Genomic DNA, 26035 nt, shown 5'->3' on the forward strand with positions numbered 1-26035 from the left:
TAGCTTTATTACAGGCTGGTGCCCACTCACTTGCTTTCTCTCCCTTTATTCTTCCAATTTAGTTATTTCACAGTCAGTATTTATTATCCTAACTATATTGGGTACCACTGAGTCAAATATGTTTGTTTCTTTTCTTATAGATGTATCTCCCCCAAAGTAATTCTGGCATTATTAATTGTTATTGTTTCTTATATTTTTCTCTGGCTCCAAGCATTATGTTTCTTCAAGCCCTTTATTTTAGTTCCTGTTTTTCATGTTAGAGGTTTTCATGATTTCTGTTTATCTCTGAATTTATGCTCATATTTAAGAGTAGACTTAAAAGTGGAATGGGGCTTTCTCTGTGTATTTGTGTTGGGGAGAGGACTTGTCAACAAGGGAATTTGTCACTGACTGTCCTTTCCTTTGGGGTACCTTGAATGTTAGTATAATTAGGTATTTTTTTCTCATGTTGATCACATTCCCCAGAGAAGTACCCTCCAATCACCTGCATGAGAGGGATATCCTCTGACAGAGGAAGGGTCTGAGGATTCTAGTATTTGGCATGTAGATTCTCACATAATGCCTCTTTTCAGCCTCTCTCCATCACTCTGGCGAGCAGGCTGCAACTTCTATGGTTTAATTTCTTTAGAAATAACATGTTCTTTGTTCTTGCTGTCCATCTTTGTACATTATGTATGAACACTTTACATATGCTACTCCCAATCAGTGTATTAGAAGTTACTAGAACAATTATAAATAAAACTTGAAATAATAAATTATCTTGCACATCACTTTCCTGGGATTTGTGCATCTGGTCCACAGAATATATGTCTGTGAAAGAGAAGGCTACTTACAGTAAGATAGTTGCCTGGGCATCTCACAACTACCTACTGTGTAGACTTTCACCTTCCTTCCTTGCCATCAGCCTTTGTCTCATACCTGTCTTCAGTGGACCTGGTGCCTGCATGTCCTGAGCTCTCAGGTGACTTCCTTTAGGTATTCATGTTTGTAGCCCTTGGAATGCAGCTTCCCTTGGCCACTCCCCCAGCTTCAGAAATTAATTGACCTCTATTATTTTCATTGACAGCTTTTACTAGTCTATTGTCTCCATGTATTCACACTTAAAAATTATTTTACTGTCATTTTGATGACCTTTTGAGGGGGTAAGAGATTAATATTTGTGTTCCATTTCCCAGAAATATATTTTGAGAATGGACAATAAACATTGAATGGACAATAAACACTACTAACATAATCTTAATAAACATTAACAGAAAGACGTTGAACATTTAGTAGGGACTGAATGCTTGCGCCCCCATCCACAATTCATATGTTGAAATCCTAACCTCCAAAGTGATGGTATTCAAAACTGGAGTCTTTGAGAGATGACTAGGTCATGAGGGTGCAGCTCTCATGAATGGGATTAGTTCCCTTATAAAGAGACCTCAGAGAGCTCTCACTTGTCTTCTTTCTACTCTGTGAGAAGACAAGGAGAATCAGCAGTCTAAAACCTGGAAAAGGGTGCTCGCCACCCCCTGACTGTGCCGGCACCTGATCTGAGCCTTCCAGCATCCAGAACTGTGAGAAATAAATTCTGTTGTTTAAACCTCCCAGTCTATGGCATTCTGTTACAGAAGTCAGAACTGACTATTTTTAAAATCTCATGTTCACATAGCACCCCATAGTTCCATAGCACTTTTGGATATAATTCTTCCTTTGAGTGTCCCATAGGGTAAGGAGCAGGGAGATTGTTATCCTCAGTTACTTGTGGCAAAGCCAAGACTGGGAGTAGTTGCATGAGACAACAGTGGAACTGAGAAACAAACATTCATGACTGTTGGTTGTTACTGCTTTAATCCTGTACACTAACCATAGATTCAACAAATATTTTTTACTTTTCTAAGAACTGTAATTCTGAAATTCAAGCACATTATCTCTTATTGACACGCACCAAAGACTATAATATACAGCGGGGACCCTGTTTTTTATGAGTAAAGACTTTTAGTGAACTATAGAAATATAAACATGACCCTTCTAATGCATTTTAACAACATCTATTTCTGGACATTAGCCAAAGTTTGCATCTTTAGCAGTAACTGATTTGCCATACAGGCCAATTCCTCCCTTAAGAATTCTGCTAAAGATTTGACCTTAACCTTGACTGGTTCCTTTATTTCCTTGTTCCGGTGGATTGATTCTCTCGTATGTGATTTCTGAAGCCTGTGTGCAGTGGTATTTAGCAGGTTTTAATTGATTGGATTGCCTTGGTCAGCAATTGGGTTGATCTTATATGCTACCCTAGCACTACTTGGCTGCCTGGATGATAAGATGTAAAAACCCTTTCTCAGACATTGAAAAAAAAGACTATCTCCCTAATGCTCATTATTAATTGGTTGCCTTTTCAGGCTGACAGACTATAGGCAATCAATTATGGATTTCAAAACTATGAACTTCACACGGGCGGATATAAGCTCCTCTTTTCCATAGCTTTTGTGGTAAGTAGTGATATCTTTGTTATCTGGCCTAGGTAAGCCCAGCCAGGTGCCTTGCCTCTGAAACCACCTTTCCTCCCTCTCTGGGGCTGCTTCATTCCAACTTGGTCACAATCTTTCCTGGACCAGATACATTTAGAGAGTTGAAGAATATAAGTAACTTTTTACCTCTTTTCTTGTGTTTAACATCAAGTTCTCCTGCTTGAGTCAATAAAGGAAAGCAAGATGGTATGGTGGAAAGAGCAAAAGTTTTGGGGTGAGACAGACTTGGGTTTATATCCCATATCCATCCTTATAGGCTGTTTGATCTTAGATAAGTCATTTACCCTCTATGAGCTGCAATGTACTCAAAAAGCAAGAATAATGATATTCTCCATTGTTGAGAGGTCAACACAATTAAATTAGGTAAATTAAAAGTGCCCAGGACACAGTTTCACATAAAATTAAACATGAACATACCATATGATCTCACAATTCCATTCCTTAGAGAAATGAAAACATATGTTCACACAAAAGCTTATATGCAAATGTTGATACCAGCCTTAATTGCTGATAGCCCTAGCTGGAAGTAATCCCAAAGTGCATCAACAGGTGAATGGATACACAGATTTGGTATGTTAATACAATGGAACTCTAATTAGCAATAAAAAGGAATGAACTATTGATACGTTATTCAACATGGATGACCCTCAGAAACATTATGCTGAGAGAAAGAAGCCAGACACAAAAGACCAGATACTATATGATTCCATAGGAAACGCTAGGAATGACCAGTCTACTCAACAGTGACAGAAGTAGATCAACAATAACCTGGGGCCAGGAGTGGGGATGGGGTTGATTGGGAAGGGGCACAAAGGAATCTCTGAGTGATAGAAATATTTTTTCTGTAGCTTGAATTGCGGTGATTGTTATATGAGAATACATGTTGGTCAACATTCACAAAATCATGTACTTAAAATGTGTGCATTTTATTATATATGAATGATAATAAAGTTAATTTTTAAAAGAAGTCTGTCTTAGTGCCTGACACATAGTAGGTGGTCAATGAATGTTGCTTCCTTCTGTTGGTTTGTGCCCAAGGAGGACAGTTTGCTTGGTCCCTGCCCTTGAACCGACAGCCTTAGGAGTGGGACAGTAACATATTTTCTCAATGACTCTCTCATATTCCTGTTACCTTTTAGTATCCTCTAGCCAGCTTCCAACTTTCAATATCTGCTACCCTGTCTTAGTTAGCTTGGGCTGCCTAGCAAAAATACCACAGACTGGGCAGCTTAAACAACAGCCATTTATTTCCTCACAGTCTGGAAGCTGGAAGCCCATGATCCAGGAGCCAGCATGGTCGGGTTCTCATGAGGACTTTCTTCTTGGCTTGCAGACAGCCACTTTCTCACTATGTCCTCACATGGCCTTTCCCTGGTACATGCCTGTGGAGAGAGAGAGAGAATTCTCTCCCTATTTTTATAAGGCCACTGGTCCTATTGGAGTAAGATCCTACCCCTATAAGTTCATTTAAACTTAATTATCTCCTAAGAACCCTATCTTCATATACAGTCACACTGGGGGATATAATTCAGTCCAAAGGATATCCTGTGCCTGAATATTTTTCTTTTGGAACCAGAGAAGGCTGCCCTGCTTGCAAGTGGTAGTTTAGTTTTATTGGGGAACAGACCCTGGAAGCAGCCCTCAAATAACTACTTTTGGAAATTGATGTGCAAATACCTCAGCTCCCTTGCCCCTCAGGAGGATAATCATGAGGGATGTGTTTTATACCAATTCTCAAAGTTCTCCATTGAAATAAAGCATCCATCACCTATGGGTAACTGGATTATCACACTTTTGATCAACTGTATTACCTCCCTCTATCACTAGCCCACCCCTCCTAATGCTCCCTCTACCTGCCAGATACACCATTTTCCCTTGAATCCTTGTGTCAGAGTGTGATTCTGGACGAACCTAAACAAAGACAGTGACACATGTTGGCACAGGTAACTGTTGTTCAAGGCAGGCTGAAAAAAAGAAAGTCCAACAAATGTATATACATCAAGCCATGGGAGAAGAGATTAATTGTGAAGGAGACAGTGATTCTGACTAAGGCATCACAGAAGGTTTTTGGAAGCGGTGGAGTTTGAACTTCATCCTTGAAGGATGAATACAACTTTGATAGGTAACTCCTATGGAACCCAAAGAAAAAGGGGACTGGAGAGTGAGAAAGAGAGAGAGAGAGAGAGAGAGACAGAGACAGAGATGGAGATAGAGAGAGGCAGAGAGAGACACCCAAGACTTCAAGATTTAGTGGGAAGTTAAATGATTAATAGATAAAGCACTTGTCACATTACTCTGTGATTTAATGTCTCATCCTCTAAGTGTTGTGGGTTCCCAGAGCAGGATTTCTAGTGTCTAGTGTCCTAAGAGAGCCCTCAATGTGAATCTTCCTTACCCCAAGGTGCTAATAAAAGGAAAAACTGAGCTTTTGAAAAGCTCTCCTAAGGCACAGCTCCAAAATTCAGGACAGAGTCCAAACTCTTGTTTTAATAGCTTTGGCCAAATTCATGTTCAGCATTTGATTTAGAGCTTGCAGTGTTAATATTTTGTGCATTGGGCCAATTCTCCAGTGATTTTAATATTTCGTTTATCGACTGATTTAACTTTTAATAGTATCCAAAGCCATCTCATTAGATTACAGTGCTGAAAGAGTGCCGCTGTAATAGCTATCCCGTTGTTCAAGTAAATTCAATTTGGACAGATGTAGCTCAAGGCGAAAGGGAGTCGTAATCTCTGAAATAGTTTGCCATCCTATATTCCAAACAAGTCTTAGCTCCTCTGCGTGCGTGCCTTGGACATGATCTTTAAAGATCTTGAAGGACCAGGGGAGAAATACGATCTGGACATGTTTGATAATCATTGCCATGTTGCACTGTACCTATGTGGTGTGTCCTTGTCACAGCCATATTTGGGACACTCTTAGAGAATTGTGGTTGTGCCTAATTAATCTCTGAACCTCTAGTACACAAGGTAGAGACTTAGGAAATGTTTCACTTAAATTGGAAATGCATTTTTGTTCTCAGGCACACGGGGAGCTCTGTCCTTGGTCCTGAACTGCTTCACAATGTTAAACAATGACTTTGATGGGGCCATAGAAATGAACTTCTAAGGATAGTGAGCTAGGAGGGACCATAAAAACACTGGATGACAGAATCAACATAAAAAATATTTTTCTTTCTTTCTTTTTTTTTGTAAGTAGTCATTCTGGTTTTATTCGTAATAATTATCAACTTTTTTTTAAAAATTATACTTTAAGTTCTAGAATACATGTGCAGAATGTGCAGGTTTGTTACATAGGTATACACATGCCATGGTGGTTTACTGCACCCATCAACCTGTCATCTACATTAGGTATTTCTCCTAATATTATCCCTCCCCTAGTCTCCCACCCCCTGACAGGCCCCGGTGTTTGATAGTCCCCTCCCTGTGTTCATGTGTTCTCATTGTTCAACTCCCAATTATGAGTGAGAACATGCAGTGTTTGGTTTTCTGTTCCTGTGTTAGTTTGCTGAGAATGATGGTTTCCAGCTTCATCTATGTCCCTGCAAAGGACATGACCTCATCCTTTTTTATGGCTGCATAGTATCCCGTGATGTATATGTGTCACATTTTTTTTATCCAGTCTGTCATTGATGGACATTTGGGTTGGTTCCAAGTCTTTGCTATTGTGGATAGTGCTGCAATAAATATACGTGTGGGGCTACTATCTAGAATCTACAAGGAACTTAAACAAATTTACAAGAAAAAGCAACCCCATCAAAAAAATGGGTGAAAGATATGAACAGACACTTCTCAAAAGAAGACATTTATGTGGCCAACAAACATATTTTTAAAAAGCTCATCATCACTGGTCATTAGAGAAATACAAATGTAAACCACAGTAAGATACCATCTCACACCAGTTAGAATGCTGATCATTAAAAAGTCAGGAAACAACACATGCTGGAGAGGATGTGGAGAAACAGGAACACTTTTACACTGTTGGCGGGAGTGTAAATTAGTTCAACTATTGTGGAAGACAGTGTGGCGATTCCTTAAGGATCTAGAACCAGAAATACCATTTGACCCAGGAATCCCATTATTGGGTATATACTCAAAAATATTTTTCTATGCTGTGACATCCACAATTTTAGTGAAAAAAAAAAAAAGTAGCAGATAAATAATCCTGTAACACCGTTTGCTCCTGGAAATCAAAGACTGTCATTTCTTTCTGTATCTCCGAGCCTAGAAGAGTGCTGAGTACAAGTTATATGGACAATAGATAGTTCTTGAATGAAGGTATAGTTACAAGGCCTATTGTATTAGTCTTCTTTCATGCTGCTAATAAAGACATACCCAAGACTAGGTAATTTATAAAGGAAAGAGGTTTAGTTGACTCACAGTTCCACATGGCTGGGGAGACCTCACAATCATGACAGAAGGTGAATGAGGAGTAAAGACATATCTTACATGGGAGCAGGCAAGAGACCTTGTGCAGGGGAAATCCCATTTATAAAACCATCAGATCTTATGAGACTTATTCACTACCACAAAAACAGTATGGGGGAAATTGCCCCCATGATTCAGTTATCTTTACCTGGTCCCACCCTTGACACATGGGGATTATTACAATTCAAGGTGAGATTTGGGTGGGGACACAGCCAAACCATATCACCTCTATTCTGTCCAAAAGTCTGATTTTCACAAGTATCCAATGGAAGAGATAGAAAAGACACAATTTAGCATGAAAGAAAAATAAGATCTTCAGTGGAATGTCAATTCAATAATAATAGACTTACGCAGTCTTCAGAAAAGTGAACTTTTCCTTTAGCCATGTGATAGAAGTAAGCTACACAGACTATGGAAGTGACAGTTCCACTCTGATCAGACCTTATCTGCTCCTTGTCCTTCAGTCCTTGAATATGTGCCAGGCTGTCTGTATTAAACTCTTGAAAGAAAACTCTTAGGTGCAAAACTGCACCTTCTATGGGGATATAGGAATATTAGTTTGATTTTCCATTTAATCTAAAAACATTTATTGAGAAGCTTCCCTGTGCCAAGCATCTCAGTGATACAGAGGAACATAAGACATGGTCCATCTTCCCAAAAAACTTACAATATAGTAGTGGGGCAAGGCAAAAGAACCATTACCCAAATTGAAGGCATTTAGCAAAAACCTAGGACAGTGTAGGACAAACAGTGAGTCAATGCATACTTTTTGAATGAACAGAATTTAAACTTCTGTAACTTTAATGTATGTCAGAATCACCTCCTAGAGAATTAGTAGGTCTGGGATGGGAGCCTGGAAATCTGGATTTTAATATGTTCCCTAGGTAATAACCATGGTGTTGAATGTGACTTTCACTTTTAGGTGAGATATCAGTAAAGATTTTCAGAGCTTTTCTCAAATGGAAAAAAGGAGCTTGATGTGTGGGGAAGTATAGGAAGGACATTCTAGATCCAGGGACAACAGGACTGAAGGTGCAGAGGGAGACTTAAAAACATGGTTGTATTGGAACTGTCACACATGAGATTGGTTTGTTTCTTCAAAAACATGGTGATTTTCTTAACTGGCTGGATAAGCAAACCCTGCCTCCCTCCCTCCCTTCCTTCCCTCCTTCCCTCCCTCCCTCCGTCCCTCCTTCCTTCCTTCCTTCCTTCCTTCCTTCCTTCCTCCTTAATGCCCCCCCCATGTAGCCCTCCAAAATCTGTATGCCCTGACAAATTTTGGTATAAGTCCCACAGTTACCTGGCTGGAACAGATGCCAAGGTAGATAAAAGGACTGCACATTGGAGGGTTTCACTGCATTATTCTTTTGCTCTCTCCAAGTATTCCAAGTTAGTCTGAGTCTGATATGAAGACACTAATTAGTTTTCTAGGTGAGAGTGTAGGGAGAACTAACCTTAGGTAGTTATAACCCATAGGCAAGCCAACTTATTCTTGGGTGATGGAAAGAGCTTAAGGTAAGAGTAGTGGAAGAACATTTCAAGTACCTTGGCTTCATAAAGGACTCACAGATTCTCTTTGTTTTAATCAAATCTGTGAGTGCCTATATTTTAGACACCATGGAGTTGCAAAGCTGAATAAAAGGCCTGCCTTTAGGAGCTCATTATTGGGTAGGGGAATTTAGATAAGAGCAGAAGTAACTACATTGTCAGGTAGAAAGTACCCAGCATAGCCCAGTACCTGGCACTTGTTAAGTATTTGCTAAATGAATATATGAATATAACTTGCCCCCCATTCCTCAAACATTGCCTAATTGGGATGAGGCAGAGCTGTCCTGGGTGGAGGGTGTCTGCAGTTCCTGGATGTGTCCTGACAGCAGGATGCTCCTCCCACCTTTCCACCTTCTTGTAATAGTCCCAGCCATTCAACTCACTACTTGTCCTCCAAACTTCTCCTGCACTTGGTACTTGTTATTGCCTTTCTAGTTTTGACCTTGCATCTTCTCTCATGATTTTGAGCTCATCTCAGGTCACCTTGGGTGATGACACTTGTGGCTGGACACAGAGGATGCTTCTCCCTCAGAACTGCCCTAGCTTAGCACTTGGGACATATATGTGCTACTAACCACAGAGGCTGAGGGAAAGTGGAACTAACCTCCAATATAGAGAAAGCATTGTGGAAAGGACATTTGAGCTGGGTCTTGAAGGCAGGATGTCATTTCACCTTGTAAGAGCATGAGAAATGGCCCACAAGGCCATGGAGAGGCATCCCCTGAGAGCGCAGAGGATCTGCCCTTATGATCTCCATCCTCAGAAAGTGGGGAAATGCGGAGCATCCCTCAGATTAGTCACTGAAGACTGAGGTTTGTTCTTCTTGAACCTAATTCTGCTTCCACCCTCTAGAATGCAGGAAAATGAGTTTCTAAAAGAATTCTCCCTGTTGTCATGAGGACAATATCTTCCCCTTTCTTCTGAACTCACTCCCATCTGATACTGAATGAATATTGACATTGGATAAAGAAATCCATGTTTCTCCATCCATCGGTTAATCATTATGTTGGTGTCACTCTTGCCTAGGTCTCAGTGCAAATGTTACCCCTTCAATAAGCTCACACCTGCCCCTGCCCCAACTCAAAGTCAGATGAGATGAAAATTCTTTTTTTAAAACTATATGTTTATTTATAATTTATATCTATTACTATATATGGGTTATTAACTTACATGCATTTATATATTACTATATTGTAATCTATATTTGTATTTTATGCAAATATAAGTGTATACATAATTTATATATGTAGTATCTTGTATAATAAACACAAAAATAGAAAATTTAAAGGTTTGGGATAATAACAACATAGATAATATTCTAAATTGTTTGTATTATAAAATCTTTCTTTGCTCTCACTTTTTTTTACTGCCCCTGGAATTATTAATAATATTTTGAAGTAAGCATTAAGATTGGATAGGCTTCATTAGATTTAAAATTTTAATACTTGACAATACAGCAAGATATCATAGTTCTAAGTTCAGCTTTAAAAAATATGTTTGGTTTGAATGGCTGTCAGAGTTGAAAAGGATTCCTCACAAAGAGGTGTCGATCCAAATGGAACAGGGCACTGGTGACTGTGCTTCCTAAATTATCATTCTCATTTTTCAATGCCATTCATCAATTATGCAAAGGCTTTTATTGAAATAGGGCTAGTAAATTTCCATCTTCCTGATGTCAGGCTGTTATTCTTGCAAACTAATTGGAAGATATTTCATTTTTCCATTTTTAAGCAAATGCACCCAAAATCTATTGAAACTTTATTTGGAAGATTTTTAAGCTTGCTAGTGAATTCTGTTTAAGTGTGCATGTGTGAGCATCATTATAGTTGACACACCAACTATACAGGCAAAATATCACAGAGTGGTGGAAATGTTTTTTAAAAATGCTCTTCGATACATGAATTTCTTTAGCAAAGCAGTTACTTTCTCACTCTTTACCTTGAAGGGTCAGATTTAATGTGTTTATTTTTTAAAAAATATCTACTTGTGGCTCAATGCTGAGGACTACTTGTCATTTTAGAAAAGGTCACTAAATTCGACACCCTGTCTCTTTGTAGAAGAAAAATGTGTAACCCACCTTCAAGTTCAACAACTAATTCAGGTACATTGTGTGTTCCCAAAGAAGTTCATGATCAAACCACTTATCATTATGAAGTCTTGTAAAAATTCTACTATTTTAAATTTCTCTTTTCCTGTTATATATAATCACATTAATGGAACTCTGTGATACTATGTGCACCCGCAGCTTATGTTTCTTTGCCATGACAGCCTGCCTACAACTGACCCTGTGAATGAATTTCATGTGTGAGCTATCTTTATAACCACACTCTTGGATCTTTTTAAAGTTCCAGTGGTTGTGGTTCTACAGTGATCCTGTAGAACAGTTACTATTATAGACTATTAAGACTGTGTCTTCTTCAATAAAACTTTTCTTTCATGGCTCACATGAAAGTAGTTCTTTATAAGTATCATTCGGGGTCATTACATCAGGGCCCCCAGAATGTGCACTGCCGAACGTCATGGGCACCTGTTGCATAGAATACAGTGTGAATGATGCCTTTGGAGAATGTAATGTTCAAACTGCACAACTATCTGAGGCATTGGAATGAAATACTTCAAATCCATAAAATTGAATATGCTGGAAACATCTGCACTTTAATCCAGCTGCCTGGCAAAACATTGATACTACATGTGTTCTAATAGTCATTTTCCCCCTAGATTTCCCCACTGAAATTTTTGTGTGTGTCTTTCAAATGTATTTCTGACAAAGAATGCATTTTGATTTATTGCAATTTTGCCATATTGTAGCTATGTGTAATTCAGCCATATTACTGTGGCAGGAAAAATGAGAGATTATTAAAAATCCCTTATGCTGGATGCTTTGCACTCGTAAAGTCCAATGTATGTTTACTTAGGGTCTATGGACTCAGTGGTCAAGCCATCTTGATGAGAACTATTGCTTTCCCAACAGGATCCCGTGTGCCCTAGACATGTGGCCATGACATGTGGATTGAGGGAGCATGCCAGGGTCATTGTGAGTATTGAGTTAGCCCAATGTAAATTCTGTCTTTTTTTTTTAAGGTAAATAAATATGGATAGAAGTTTTGTATTTTCCTCTCTTGGCATCATAGGATTGACTATATCCCATCTCAGAAATCCCTGAAATTAAATAACTTCTTCCTCTGTGCTCCCACTGGTCCCTATACTTAAAAAAATTACAAAGTTCTTTTCATAAAAATTACATATGTCCATTGTAGGATATTTGAAAGGTAGAGAGAAGCATATAAATATAAAAATAATTTGTAATCATATCCTCTCAGAAATGGTCACCTAAAACTTTTTTTTGGGGGTGGGCGGGAGGAGACAGAGTCTTGCTCTGTCGCCCAGGCTGGAGTGCAGTGGAGCAATCTAGGCTCACTGCAACCTTTGCATTCAAGCCATTCTCCCGCCTCAGCCTTCTGAGTAGCTGGGACAACAGGCATGCACCATCATGCCTGGCTAATTTTTGTAATTTTAGTAGAGATGGTGTTTCACCATGTTGGCCAGGCTGGTCTCAAACTCCTCACTTTGGGAGGCCTGCCTCAGCCTCCCAAAGTGCTGGGATTATAGGTGTGAGCCATGGTCCTCGACCTAAAATCTTGATATATATATATGTGTGTGTATATATGTGTGTGTGTGTGTATATATATGTGTGTGTGTGAGGGGGACACCAACATTCAGTCCACTGCAGCCAAGTAATGAATATTTTAGGCTTTGTGGATCCCAGGATCTGTGTCATCACTATTTAACTCTGCTTTTTTATACGAGAGCAGCCACAGACAATATGTAAATGAATGAGTGATGCTATATTTCAATAAAACTTTATTTACAAAAGCAAGCAGCAAGCTAGATTTGCCCTGTAGGTCATAGTTTGTTGACTCCTAATATATAATATATATAATATAATGTATATAATATATAATATACAATGTATAATATATAATATACAATATATAATACATTATATACAATATATAACATATTATATACAATATATAATATACAATATATAATACATTATATACAATATATAACATATTATATACAATATATAATACATTATATACAATATATAACATATTATATACAATATATAATACATTATATACAATATATAACATATTATATACAATATATAACACATTATATACAATATATAACATATTATATACGATGTATGATATATAACATATTATATACAATGTATGATATATAACATATTATATACAATGTATAATATATAACATATTATATACAACGTATAATATATAACATATTATATACAACGTATAATATATAACATATTATTTACAACGTATAATATATAACATATTATATACAATGTATAATATATAACATATTATATACAATGTATAATATATAACATATTATATACAATGTATAATATATAATATATTATATACAACGTATAATATATAATATATTATATACCATATATAGTATATAATATATAATATATTATATACTATATATAATATATAATATATAGTATATAATATATTATATAATATATAGTATATAATATATTATATACTATTTATAATATGGTATATATTATATACTATTTATAATATGGTATATATTATATACTATTTATAATATGGTATATATTATATACCATTTATAATATGGTATATATTATATACCATTTATAATATGGTATATATTATATACCATATATAATATACAATATATTATATACCATATATAATATACAATATATTATATACCATATATAATATACAATATATTATATACCATATATAATATACAATATATTATATACCATATATAATATACAATATATTATATACCATATATAATATACAATATATTATATACCATATATAATATACAATATATTATATACCATATATAATATACAATATAATATATTATATACCATATAATATACAATATAATATATTATATACCATATATAATATACAATATAATATATTATATACCATATATAATATACAATATCTTATATGCAATATATAATATACAATATAATATATTATATGCAATATATAATATACAATATGATATATAATATACAATATAATATATTATATACAATATAATATATAATATACAATATAATATATTATATACAATATATATTATATACAATATAATATATTATATACAATATAATATATTATATACAATATAATATATAATATACAATATAATATATTATATACAATATAATATATTATATACAATATAATATATAATATACAATATAATATATTCTATACAATATATAATATACAATATAATATATTCTATACAATATAATATATTCTATACAATATAATATATTATATACAATATAATATATTATATACAATATAATATATTATATACAATATAATATATTATATACAATATAATATATTATATACAATATAATATATTATATACAATATTATATATTATATACAATATAATATATTATATACAATATAATATATATTATATACAATATAATATATTATATACAATATAATATATATTATATACAACATAATATATAATATACAATATAATATATTATATACAACATAATATATATATTATATACAATATAATATATTATATACAACATAATATATATATTATATACAATATAATATATTATATACAACATAATATATAATATATGTAATATATATAATATATAATATATATAATGTAATAATAACCATTTAATGGACACTTACCATGTGTTAGGTGCTTTACATATATTATCTGACTTAATCTCTAAATATTCTTACTCTTATTTCCCAAAAGAATAATCTGGGGTGTCCCCCTCAAATTCATTTGTCAAACTTCTAGCCCCCAGGATGATGGTGTTAGGTGGAGGGGCCTTTGGGGGTGATTAGGCCATCAACCTGGAGCCCTCCTGAATGGGATTAGTGTCCTCAGAAAAGGGGCCCCAGAAAGCTCGCCTGCTCTGTTTTGTACCACCTGAGGACACAGTGAGAGGACAGCTTTCCATATGCAACTCAGAAAAGGGTCCTTACCAGAACCCCATCATGCTGGCTCCCTGATCTCAGACTTCCAGCATCAAAACTGTAAGGAACAAATTTCTGTGGTTTATCAGCCTCTCAGCCTGTGGTATAAGCCATCCAGCACAAATGAACGAAGACATTTGCCCTTTACAGAAGAAGTTCGCCTGTTGTGTAGAATCATCATTCTTCACTCCTCATGACTTTATACTTCTCAGCAGAGCCCCCTCTCAGCCTCCACTGTGGCCCGGGGTTCTGCGCCCTGACTTACCCCTCAGGGGTCTGACCAGTGTCTTGCACATAGAACTTTCTTTGACACCTTGTCCCCCACCCCAGCAGCTGTTCTTATGACTGAGGGCATTCTCAGGGCTGGCAGGAAGTCCCAGACAATTAACAAGTCACCCCTCCCCTCAGCAGCCCTCAATCAGTGACTGACAGAAGGTGCTACATAAATACCTCAGCTCCCTCCCCTGCCTTGGTCAGGCTAACTCTACCCTGGTTCCCAGAGTCACCCAGGAGATTCAACTTTGCTCAGCTTGGCAGCTTGCATCCTTCTCTTCTCTGTCTGCCCTCCACATTCCTGCATTTCTCTTTTGGTGTCTCTTGGGCTCCCCTCCCAAGCAATTTTCTCACATCCACATTCTTGCTTCAGTCCCTGAGTCTATAAGCTCCTGTTTCCTCTCTTGCATAAACTTTCTCCTTGTTTTGCTCCTCTGTAACTTTATTGTTTTCCACTGTGCTGGGACATTAGCAGGTCACAACCAATATATTTTTTTTGTGGGTGAAGTGACTGATCTCTTTCAAGAACTAGAACAGAGACTCAGGGAACAAACCCTCAGCGTAAGCCACAAACCCACTGAGGCAGAGGCGGCCCCTTTGCATCTTCCATCTCAGTTGCCTGCTCCTTGGTGTCATAGGTGCTTGGTAACATGGCACCTCCCTGTCGGTGGCAGGAGAACCGCCTTTGAACCCATTTGTCCGAGACTGCATAAGGAGAGTTGTTGCATTTGGGAAGTGCCCTGAGGGCCTTAGGAGGAAGGGCTCATCTAATGAAGGACTGAAGGACTTTTTCTGAGCATCCAGAAACACCAAAGGTCTTGCTGTGTTTTCTCATTTTTAATTTGTTTTGCATAGAAAGCTTTTCTGCAGCTCACAGAATGGCTTCAGTGAGGGTCAGTAATGATGGCATTGTGAGCCCCAGAGAGGCTGGGTCTTGATGTCAGTTGTGGCCCTGACTCACAGCAGGAAGAGCAATTAATTACCTAATTTGTCTCTGTCTCTCTTTGACCAGTTGGTAAATGGGGGAGCAATATTGCATCTTGTTTTAAAGGGCCAGCCAGCTGGTCTTGAAAAAGCAAAGTTATGAATGTGGGGCTTTGAAAACCCTTAGGTGAAGGACAACTGTTCAGCGTTGTGTCTGAGCTGAGCTGTTGTTGTTGTTTTAAACGAAGGCTTCCAGGAAAGGCTGGGTTGATGGAACTGATGCATCTAAAGAATAGGACCCAAGACATGGTCTTGATAGGCCTCTTAACATCCTGGCCTTGTGCTTCAAGCCCAGACATGAGAAGTTCCCGAAGGGAGCTTGCGCCTGGGCTGGGGGTGGCTCTGGCACCAGGGAAGCTGGGCAGTCACTCACTACCCTTCCTCCAGGCCATGAGCAGCCCCATGAGTGTCTCCGAGACACTGTCAGATACTGTGCCGTGTCTGCCTTCTGATGACAGTGGGATGGAGAACAACAGTTGGACTGGAGGAATCAACCACTGACTAAGGCCAAGCTTGCAGGAGAAGCTTGAGCTCCCATGTCAGGGCCTGGGGAAAGGTGACCATATGGCCACCAACTTGACAATGGGACATGTTTAATGTGGGAGTAAGAGGGGCATTGGTGCTTACCAGGGAAGGTTCATGGGAGCTGGGTCCGTGCCTCCACACTGTGGGGGAAGGCAGAAAGAGCACCCAGAAAATCACAGCTGAACAGCTGAAAATGCTGTTTTCCTGCATGATATAGTTTGGCTGTGTCCCCACCCAAATCTCATCTTGCATTTTACTCCCATAATTCCCACGTGTGGTGGGAGGGAACTGGTGGGAGATAATTGAATCATGGGAGTGATTTCTTCCATACTGTTCTCGTGGTAGTGAATAAGTCTCACGAGATCTGATGGTTCGATAAGGTGAAACTTGTTTGGCTTGATTCTCATTCTCTCTCTCTTGCCTGCTGTGATGTAAAGCCTGCCTTTCTCCTTCCACCATGATTGTGAGGCCTCCCCAGGCACGTGGAACTGTGAGTCCATTAAACCTCTTTCTTTTGTAAATTACCCAGTCTTGGGTATGTCTTTATCAGCAGCATGAAAATGAGCTAAAACACTGCATCTATAGCTGTGGGCCTGCAGGGCTGTTATGTGAGAAAAACAAGTTGCAGAATAATGTGTATGCAATGGCTGTTCTTTAATAAAAATAAGCAGGGCCACCTCCTATGCATGTTTTATGGTGGAAAGACACACACCAGGCTGTCTCCATTGAACCTAAGAGGCGGAGACATGGCAAAGGTTGTAGAGAAGATTATATTTTACTATACATTTTCTTAATTTTTAAACAAATATGGGGCATACATATTACTTTTATAATTTTTGATAAGGAATTTAACAAAAGGGTTATATAATATAAAAAGAAAGTTGTGGTTTGCTCTTTCAAATTTGGCCAGGTCCACCCTTGCCTCATCTCCCTATGCTTGGGAGCTTTCTGGAACCTGGAATCTCTGCTGAGACCCCGTCAGCTTCCTGCTGCATCTTTCTGCTTCTGGTTCAGGCCCATCCTGGAGGACAGACTGCAAAGGGCCGGCGGGAGCATTTTAGAACCTGGAGCACTGCAGGGTTCAGCCGGCTGAGGGAAGCTGGGCACAGTCTTGTAGCCCAACAGTCCGCATATTCTCAGCACAAAAAGCTCTCAGTCTTTGACTGCCAGGCTGGAACTTAAAGCCAGAGGCTTGGCTTAGCTTCCATTACAAATGTCCTGAGCCATGCAGGCTCTTAATAAGAAAATTGATTCAGCCCCAGGCTTAATCCCAGAGTTATATTTTTTCCCCCATGATAGCAAGCTTATGGCTCTACAATATCTAATTTAGATGATTTGAAAATGTATTCTTTGACAAGGCTTAATTAAAGTGGATTGTACCTATATGGGAACATTTTACAATTTCCATAACAAACACTATTATTACCAGGAGCAATGTATTTTTTCGTTCTATTGATGTCTTTTATGGAGATGTCATAAAAAGAAGATTATGACTTCTCATTATGAGGCAGATGGAGGAGAAGACGCATTTTGATTACTAGAGAGGGAAATATGTTCTTTCCAAACAGTTACCTTAATAGCCAGTGAGGGCTGGACTGGACTGGAATGGGAGGTCTAGGCAAATGACTTTTTTATGGGCCTGACTTTATAGCAGCTTCCTTTTGCACGTTTCAAAGGAGAGCCATCAAATGTGAAGCCGATTCTTCAGTTTGGCTAGAAACAAAGGCTCCACAGGTTGTATGTCTTTCTGAAACTATTATTAACAATTAATATAACTCATTTTCTGAGTCTCTTAGTAACAAGAAACTAGGCTTACTTTTAAAAATCCATTATAATGAGATAACACTTTACATCTGTGAAGTATTATGAGAATCACCCATTAAAAATATTTTGTATTATAGGAGCAGTATATTTTCATTGTAATAAACTGGAATAACATTTTTTTCTATGCTTAAACATAGTCTTTTTCTATGCTTAAAAAAATAGCCAGGCTTGATTATTCATATTATGAGCATTTTCTCTATGTCTTTAAATATTGTTTCAAACACCATTTTAAATGACTTCATATTATTTTACCTTTGGTTGTAACATTATTTAACCAGTGTTGGACATAATTTACTTTTTTCAAGTTTTTCATTTGTGTAAATAACACTGATAAAGTTCCTTATAGAAAATCTTTGTCCACATTGCTGGCGAATTTCCTAGAATCATCTCTGGAAACAGAATTACTGGGTCAAAGTGTGTAAACATATTGCCAATTAGCTTTGCAGAATCTGCACCAATTAATACTTCACATATGATCACATAAAATATATGTTGAACATGGTTATCAACATTTGTGAGGCAGCGATACAATATTGCCTTTTTTATTTTTTATTTTGAAATGGGGTGTTGCTCTGTTGCTCAGGCTGGAGTATAGTGGCATGATCTCGGCTCACTGCAACCACCGCCTCCCAGGTTCAAGCGATTTTCCTGCCTCAGTCTCCCAAGTAGCTGAGATTACCGGCACGTGCCACCACAACCCACTAATTTTTGTATTTTTAGTAGAGACGGGGTTTTACCATGTTGGCCAGGCTTGTCTCAAACTCCTGAGCTCAAGTGATCTGCCCGCCTCCGCCTCCCAAAGTGCTGGAATTACAGATGTGAGCCACCGCACTCGGCCCAATAATGCCTTTTTATTTTAGTTTCACGTCTTTGATTACTAAGCAGTCACTGAGATTGCAGAGGTGCCAGAGCAGGCTCATGGAGGCCCTTGAACAACCGCTAGTGCCAGGGACGGACACCCTGCAGGGTTTAAGTAACTTTAACCCCCAGGAACATTTTAGAAAAATTCCATTTACATTTTGTGCTTTGGGTAAAAACACAGTGCTATGCTTATGGAATTTGTCTTGCTTCTTCTTCCACCACCAGAAGGATCAGCAGTGACCCACCAGCTCTGAAAGGGGATTAGACCTCCTATGATTTCAATTTGACTTAAGCAATAATCATGTCATATGCAAATCCCTGAAACCCAAAGTAGACATTTTTTAAAGCCGACTTCATATAGAGTCAATTATCCTGAGCAGATTATGTTTTTAGTTCAGACTAATTATCCGTGAATTGGACATATTGGAGGAAGTTCTGGCTGGGTCCATAGACAGGAACATGGAGCCAGGCAAGGGAAGCCTGTTACTGCAGAACTAGGGAACTTCAAAGACACAGCTGAAAAGCCAGCAGGAAAACAAAGACTTGTAACATATTTGCAGTACAAAATGTGGAGTTGGGGGTGGGGGGAGGAGTGCAAAATTCAGAAGCAATTAATTCATTTCTTTCGGAGCTGATTTATGAATCTTTACTCTGAACTCTCCAAGTCCCTTCCTTTGTTTCAGGTCCAATACTCCTTGTGATTCACATACCTAATTAATTAGAACATGCATTGCCTTACTTTGCCAAGGGTGCATAATTTATCATGCTGGGCTCTTGAAACCATCTTAGGTAGATTTTTTGAAATGTATGCAAACTGACTCACCACCAGCTCTGCAGTTCAACAATGGAAGCTGGGTGTTCCTCTGGGAACCCTTGAAAGTGTACCTTCTTTTCCTTACTTGGGATCTTTAAAACCAAGGGGTGGGAGGTCATTTTACTAATAGACAATTGAAGTGGAGAAGTAGTGTGGTGTATTTCAAATTTCTCATCTCCAGTTCATCCTGTGTGTGCTACTGTGACCAGGGCCTCAGTTTCCCCATTTACAGTTGACCCTTGAACAACATAGGAATTAGCACATTGACCTTCTGGCAGTCAAAAAATCATGTATAACTTTTGGCTTCCCCAAACTTAGCTAATAGCCTATTGTTAACCAGAAGCTTTACTGATAACATAAGCAGTCTTTTAACACGTATGTTGTATGTTACATGTATTATATACCGTATCCTTACAACAAGTAAGCTGGAGAAAACATGATATTATTTTAAAAAAACACAAGGAGGCTGGGTGCAGTAGCTCATACCTGTAATCCCAGCCCTTCGGGAGGCCGAGGCTGGCAGATCATTTGAGGTCAGGAGTTTGAGACCAGCCTGGCCAATATGGCGAAGCCCCATCTCTCCTAAAAATACGAAAATTAGCCAGGTATGGTGGCAGGCGCCTGTAATCCCAGCTACTCTGTAGGCTGAGGCACAAGAATTGCTTGAACCCGGGAAGTGGAGGTTGCAGTGATCCTAGATAGTGCCACTGCACTCCAGCCTGGGCAACAGAGCAAGACTCCATCTCAAAAAAAAAAAAAGAAAAAGAAAAAAGAAAATAGAAAAGAAAAGAAAAAAACAACAAAGCAAGCCAAAAAAACCACAAGGAAGAGAAAATATATTTCCTATTCATTAGGTGGAAGTGGATTATCATAAAGGTCTTTATCCTCATCATTTTCACATTGAGTAGGCTGAGAAGGAGGAAAAAGAGGAGGGGTTACTGTCTCAGGAGTGGCAGAGGCAGAAGAAAATCCACATATCAGTGGACCCATGCAGTTCAAACTGTGTTATTTGAGGGTCAACTGTATGAAGTGGGAGGAGGTCATTGAATTAGATGGTCTCTGAGAGAGCTCCCAAGGCATGCATGCTGTGTCACAAGGTGGCCTGGACTTAAGTTTCCCATCGAGTTCTTGTTTCTGCAAGGCCAATAATGTATTAACCGACAGACAGCCGGGACCTGGGTTTGAGACACCACAAAAAATGGAGGAAATTCCACTTTCATTGACTTATCTAGAATTTTTCAACCAGAGATGCCTAGAAAAAGGCTATTTTGGCTTTATTATAGTTTGTCTTGTTTGTGTTATAGCTCTTTTAGCCTCACCGTTTGGTGGGTCCTGAGTTCTTGTCCTGCGACCAGGAAGAATGAGGTATGCAGACAAGTGGAGGATAAGCAAGAGGAAAAGGAGCTTTATTGAGTGATAGAGGGGACCAATAGGGGGTAGCTCCTTCCCACAGCCAGGGTGTCCCGAGTGTTCAGCTTCTAGCAGAGAGGAGACCCTGGAGTGGGAAGCTCCTCTCAGAGGGGAGACCCTGGGATAGGTTGCTCCTCTCTGCAACTGGTCTTCCTGATGTCTGCCCTGCTCTAGCTCAGCCTGGGGCTTTTATGAGTCTTGGAGGGGAGGAAGTGCATGGGGATTGGTCCATGGGCAGCCATGCAGGGGCCCAGAAAAGGCAACACAAGTCCCCACTCTGGTCTGTGGGACTGGAAACCTGTCCTCCAGGCTTCAGGCCCTACCTAGCCTGAAGGTGGGGCCTCACTGGGGACCCCACCCCTTCCCTCCAGGAGCCATCTGCCTCCTGCCTCCATCCCTGGTGCCCAGGATGCTCATGCCATGGGCGCCTGCAGGCCATCACTGACCTGCCCTAAGCACCTCCTCAGATTACCCCCTCACCCTCCCCCACACTTCTGGGCACCCAAAGTCCAGGGCCTGAGGTGGCAGGGGGCTGGCATGTCAGCGCTGCCCCCAGCGTGTGCACCCCTGCTCCACGTTTCTCTGAGACCAGAGCTGGTGCCCACAGTGGGGAGAAGCCAGGTAGTGGGAGCAGGCACTTCTGAGCGTACAAGAGCATGGGGGGCCTTCGTAGGCCCCCAAGAGCACACAGAGGCCCGGATCCATTATCCTGACTTTGGTGGCTGCAGCTGTGCTCAGGAGGGCAGGGCTGCTGCCTGCTCCCAGTTCCCACTGGCTCTGTGGAGCATGCAGCCATGGCCATGCCCCCTCACAGCCTGGAGCAGGGGCTCCAGGTCCTTGCTGGGCCTGGGCCTGCATCCGGGGCAGGGGTGATACCGCCATGAGCTCCCCACATTGCCCCAGCACTGAGGGGTGGCCCTGGGCTGAGGGGATCGGGCCCCAGGCCTGACTGTAGGGAGTGTCAGGCTCGGCGGTCACTTCCACGCAGGGCAGACCCCGAGACGCAGCCCCAGGTGGCCCTGTGCAGAGCCTCCTCCTGAGGCGCAGGAACACAGCACCCTTGGTGGGGTGGGCACAGTGGCTGCGCCACTGGTCGGGTCCCTGAAGTGGGTGCCGCTCTCACTTGCACCCCGGGCCTCCAAAGTGCAGCCCCATCTCTGTGTCCCGAACCGGCCCCCGCACTCCGTGTGCAAGTGTGGCACCACCCCGGGCCCAGCTCTGCCTCGAGTCCCTCTGCCCAACTGCGTTGCTCCTCCGCTGTATTGCTTCCTCACCGACGCGCTACTTGGCCCGGCCCGTCACAGCAGCCCCCAGGGCGGAAAGCTGCGGAGAGGAGGTGGGGCGCTGTCCGCCTCCTCCCTGCATGCTCCCTGCAGCGGCCAGCATGATGACAGCGGCCAGTCCAGATGGCCCGCTACTGCCATTACCTTGACCTCATCAAGTTGACATGTAAAATTAACTATCACGGTAACCAAAACAAGAGATTTTAACATAATGAATACCTTTCAAGTGGTTAGAGGGTAATTTGTTTTGCTTCACGTTGCCTAAATGTTCTTCAGTTTTATCTACACCCTGAGTGAACCAACTTCTCAGACCTTTGAAAAGGGGGAGGGAAGAGAGATGAGGAGGAGTGGCAAGTGTGAATTCCTCCATAAGGAACCCACCCCGCCCCCCCGATATGGTGTGTGAGAGTGTGAGCACAGCTTTTCCTGCCTCCAGAACTGGAAGATGGAAGGCTCACTGGTTTAAGCAGAGCTTCTGGAATCAATGTTTCACCTTATGGAGCCACAGTTGAAGTACAGTGGGACTCCCAGGGGATAATTCAGAGGTAGGAAAATAGAGTCCATCCCAGGCACTCTGAGGTATTTCTAACACTGATTTTCCTGGGAATAAACCACTTGAATGACACATTAATTAACTAATGATAGCTATAGTTTTTGTTTTGTTTTTGTTTTTACATTGCTTCTGTGATCATATAAATAAAAGCAACTGGGCCAGGTGCTGTGGCTTATGCCTGTAATACCAGCACTTTGGGAGGCTGAGTCAGGTTGATCACTTGGGTCCAGGAGTTCGAGACCAGCCTGGGCAACATGGCAAAAACCCTGTCTCTAGAAAAAAATGCAACAAGTTAGGCAGGCGTACACTATAGGTGGTGGTGGACACCTGTAGTTCCAGCTACTCTGGAGGCTGAGGCGGGAGGATTACTTGAGCCCAGGAGGTCAAGGCTGCAGTTAACCTTGATCATGCCACTACACTGCAGCCTGGGCAACAGAGTGAGACCCTTTCTCAAAAAATAAAATAAATTGAAAAAAAAAGAGCAATTGTTCAGTGCTTCCCAAGTATAGTACTATTTACGATGCTAAATGTTTTCTATAGTTTTTTTTGTTTGATCTAACCAGCAAACAAACCTAGTCTGCATTTTTGTTTCCATTTCACAGATGTCAAAACAGAAACTCAGAGACATTAAGCTACTTGTTCCAGGTTGCAGATTGGGTAAGTGCAGAGCTGAGAATGACATGCTGGTCTTCTGACCCCAAAGCTCATGGTCTGCTACCTCCACAATTGTCTACACTGCAAGAACAAGCCTCTTGTTACACAGGCTGGTCAGTCATTCCCAAAGACCTTTTAGTGGAATCCCTCTCCTCCTCTGGATGTATCCATACCAATTTGGAACAACTGTGATTTTGTTGTGATAATTGAAAAGGATTTGATGATTCTGTATATTATGTTGGTATAAGCAGGCTTTACCTGTAAGAAACATCTGTTCTTTCTGGATGACAGCATTATTCTGAGATGGAATAAAAATGCAGAAGAGGGCAGATAATTTCATCCCACAACAATTTTCAGTTTTAGAATGCTTTTGCAAATGGTGCTGAAGGAGGTACCTATTCCATGTGGAATAGACTAGGACATTTTGTTCCTTCTGAACAAACCTGGGGAGAAAAAGAAAGAAAATCCAAGTTTTATTTTAAAAGCATTAAAAGGCTGCTGCTGTGTACTCAGTCACAGCTTTGGGCACCCACATGGCTACACACTGTGGAGATGGAGAGGGAAGAAGGCAGGCTTTGCCTGGTGGGCAGATGATTTAGTTCAGGAGCACTGTTGCGAAAGTGGAAACCCACTCAGCTCAGCTCCAGGATAATGGGGTATTGAAGGAAAGCACAGTCCAGCCAGGTACCCAGGGGTGGGAGAGGGGTACTGGGCAAGTTGCTGTCCCTCCACTTAAGATGAGCTCCATGGTGTCCCACACTTTTGCTCCATCCTGCACATAGCTGCTTTCCTCCTAATTAACTGCCAGGCCCACTACAGGGAGACTCATGCACATGGAAATATTCCAAAGGATGAATAACCCCCCAAAACATGGTGGGGGGGGAATTGCCCATTAACTTTCTGTGTAGCTTCAGTTATATCCAGTGTCCCATCTTCAACTTTTACACAAAGCTGGGTTTGAGCCCTGGCTCTACTACATGTCAGCTGACTGTGGGCATGTCTTGTGACTCCTCAAAGTCTCAGTTCCCTCTTCGGTAAACTGGAGACCATGGCTCCCAACACAGATACCAGGAGGAGTAAATGGGAGAATGCATGCCATGTGCTTTGGCAGTACCTAGGAAAAGATAGTTCTTATGATCTTTGTAGCTCTCTAAGTTTGGGGAAGTGAGCTGTTGGGTCCAGGGTGCTGGCTGGGCAGGCTGATGCAAACCCTGCCTCCTTGGGGGCTCTGGGAATGATTCTGTAGGGCTGTTTGCTCAGAGAATCTGGTAAAGGAGGGACCAAGAGAGAGAATGTAAGAGCATAACCAAGGAGGAGTGCTGGGAGCCAAACTGGGTCAGGAGCTGGGGTGCAGCATGGAGCCGAATTAAAGGCCCAGAGAGAGTGAAAGTGACCTTCCAGCTCTGATATTTGTGAGTCTAGATGGTCTGCTGTCACGTGACTCAGAAAATGAAATGAGCAAGTGATGTTAGAGGAGTCGTTAGGGTAGAGACCACATCTTTCCTCTTCACTGCTGCATCCCTGGCTCCTGGCACAATGCTCAGCTCATTATAGTGACTCCATAAACACCTGTTGAATACATGAATTCATGGATGAATGACATGGGCATTGTGAGAGTAAACTAACTGGGGCATAAGAAAGGAGCTGTGTAACCTGGAGTCATGGGTGTTACAAGGTCCTTGGCATGACAGGGTACTCATGCACAAAACCAGGTAAATTGGTCCAATAATACCACCACCACCAATACCACCATCCTTATCTTATTAATAGCTACCATTTTTACACACATTTTTGTTGGGGAGCAGAGTCTATATTAAGTTGTCTTGCTTTATTTAATTATTACAATTTCCCTGGTAGATAGATATCATTATTCTCATTTCACAGATGTGGAAACTGAGGCCAAAAGATTAAACACCTTTCTGAGGGTGACATAGTCAGTGAGTGGAAAAGTTGTGATTCTAACCCAGATGTGCCTGACTCCAGCCAATGTTATAATGTCTGCCAAATATGCACCCTCTCTGTGTGGACCAAAAGGCCATCCTTCCAGGCAGCAGCCAAAGTGTCAAACAACTGGGGCTGTGTGATCCATCTAATCTGAGTCACACCTGGGTTGACCAGCGAACTAAGGGCAGTCATCTTACAGGCTCTGGGTTTAAGAGGGAGAGACCCCTGACCATAATTACACACGATAAGGAAGAGGGAGAGGTTCCTGGGATGCTGGGGCATCTCTTTCTAGTGAAAAAAGTCTGGAGAAGGATGTGGCTGCCTTGTGAGCAGCT

The 26035-nt window shown here is 40.3% G+C and overlaps 1 long non-coding RNA gene across 1 annotated transcript; it reads left to right on the forward strand.

Annotated features, from left to right (window-relative positions):
• Window positions 1–1680: 1680 nt before the first annotated feature.
• LOC117979081 (uncharacterized) lies at window positions 1681–24039 on the forward strand. The gene is made up of 3 exons (XR_004669722.3): window positions 1681–2474; window positions 11461–11523; window positions 23705–24039. It is a non-coding gene; the product is annotated as an uncharacterized LOC117979081 (long non-coding RNA).
• The last annotated feature ends 1996 nt before the right edge of the window (window positions 24040–26035 follow it).

This window comes from Pan paniscus, chromosome 12 (genome assembly GCF_029289425.2).
Source record: "Pan paniscus chromosome 12, NHGRI_mPanPan1-v2.0_pri, whole genome shotgun sequence".
In the NCBI taxonomy this organism is placed as follows: domain Eukaryota; kingdom Metazoa; phylum Chordata; class Mammalia; order Primates; family Hominidae; genus Pan; species Pan paniscus.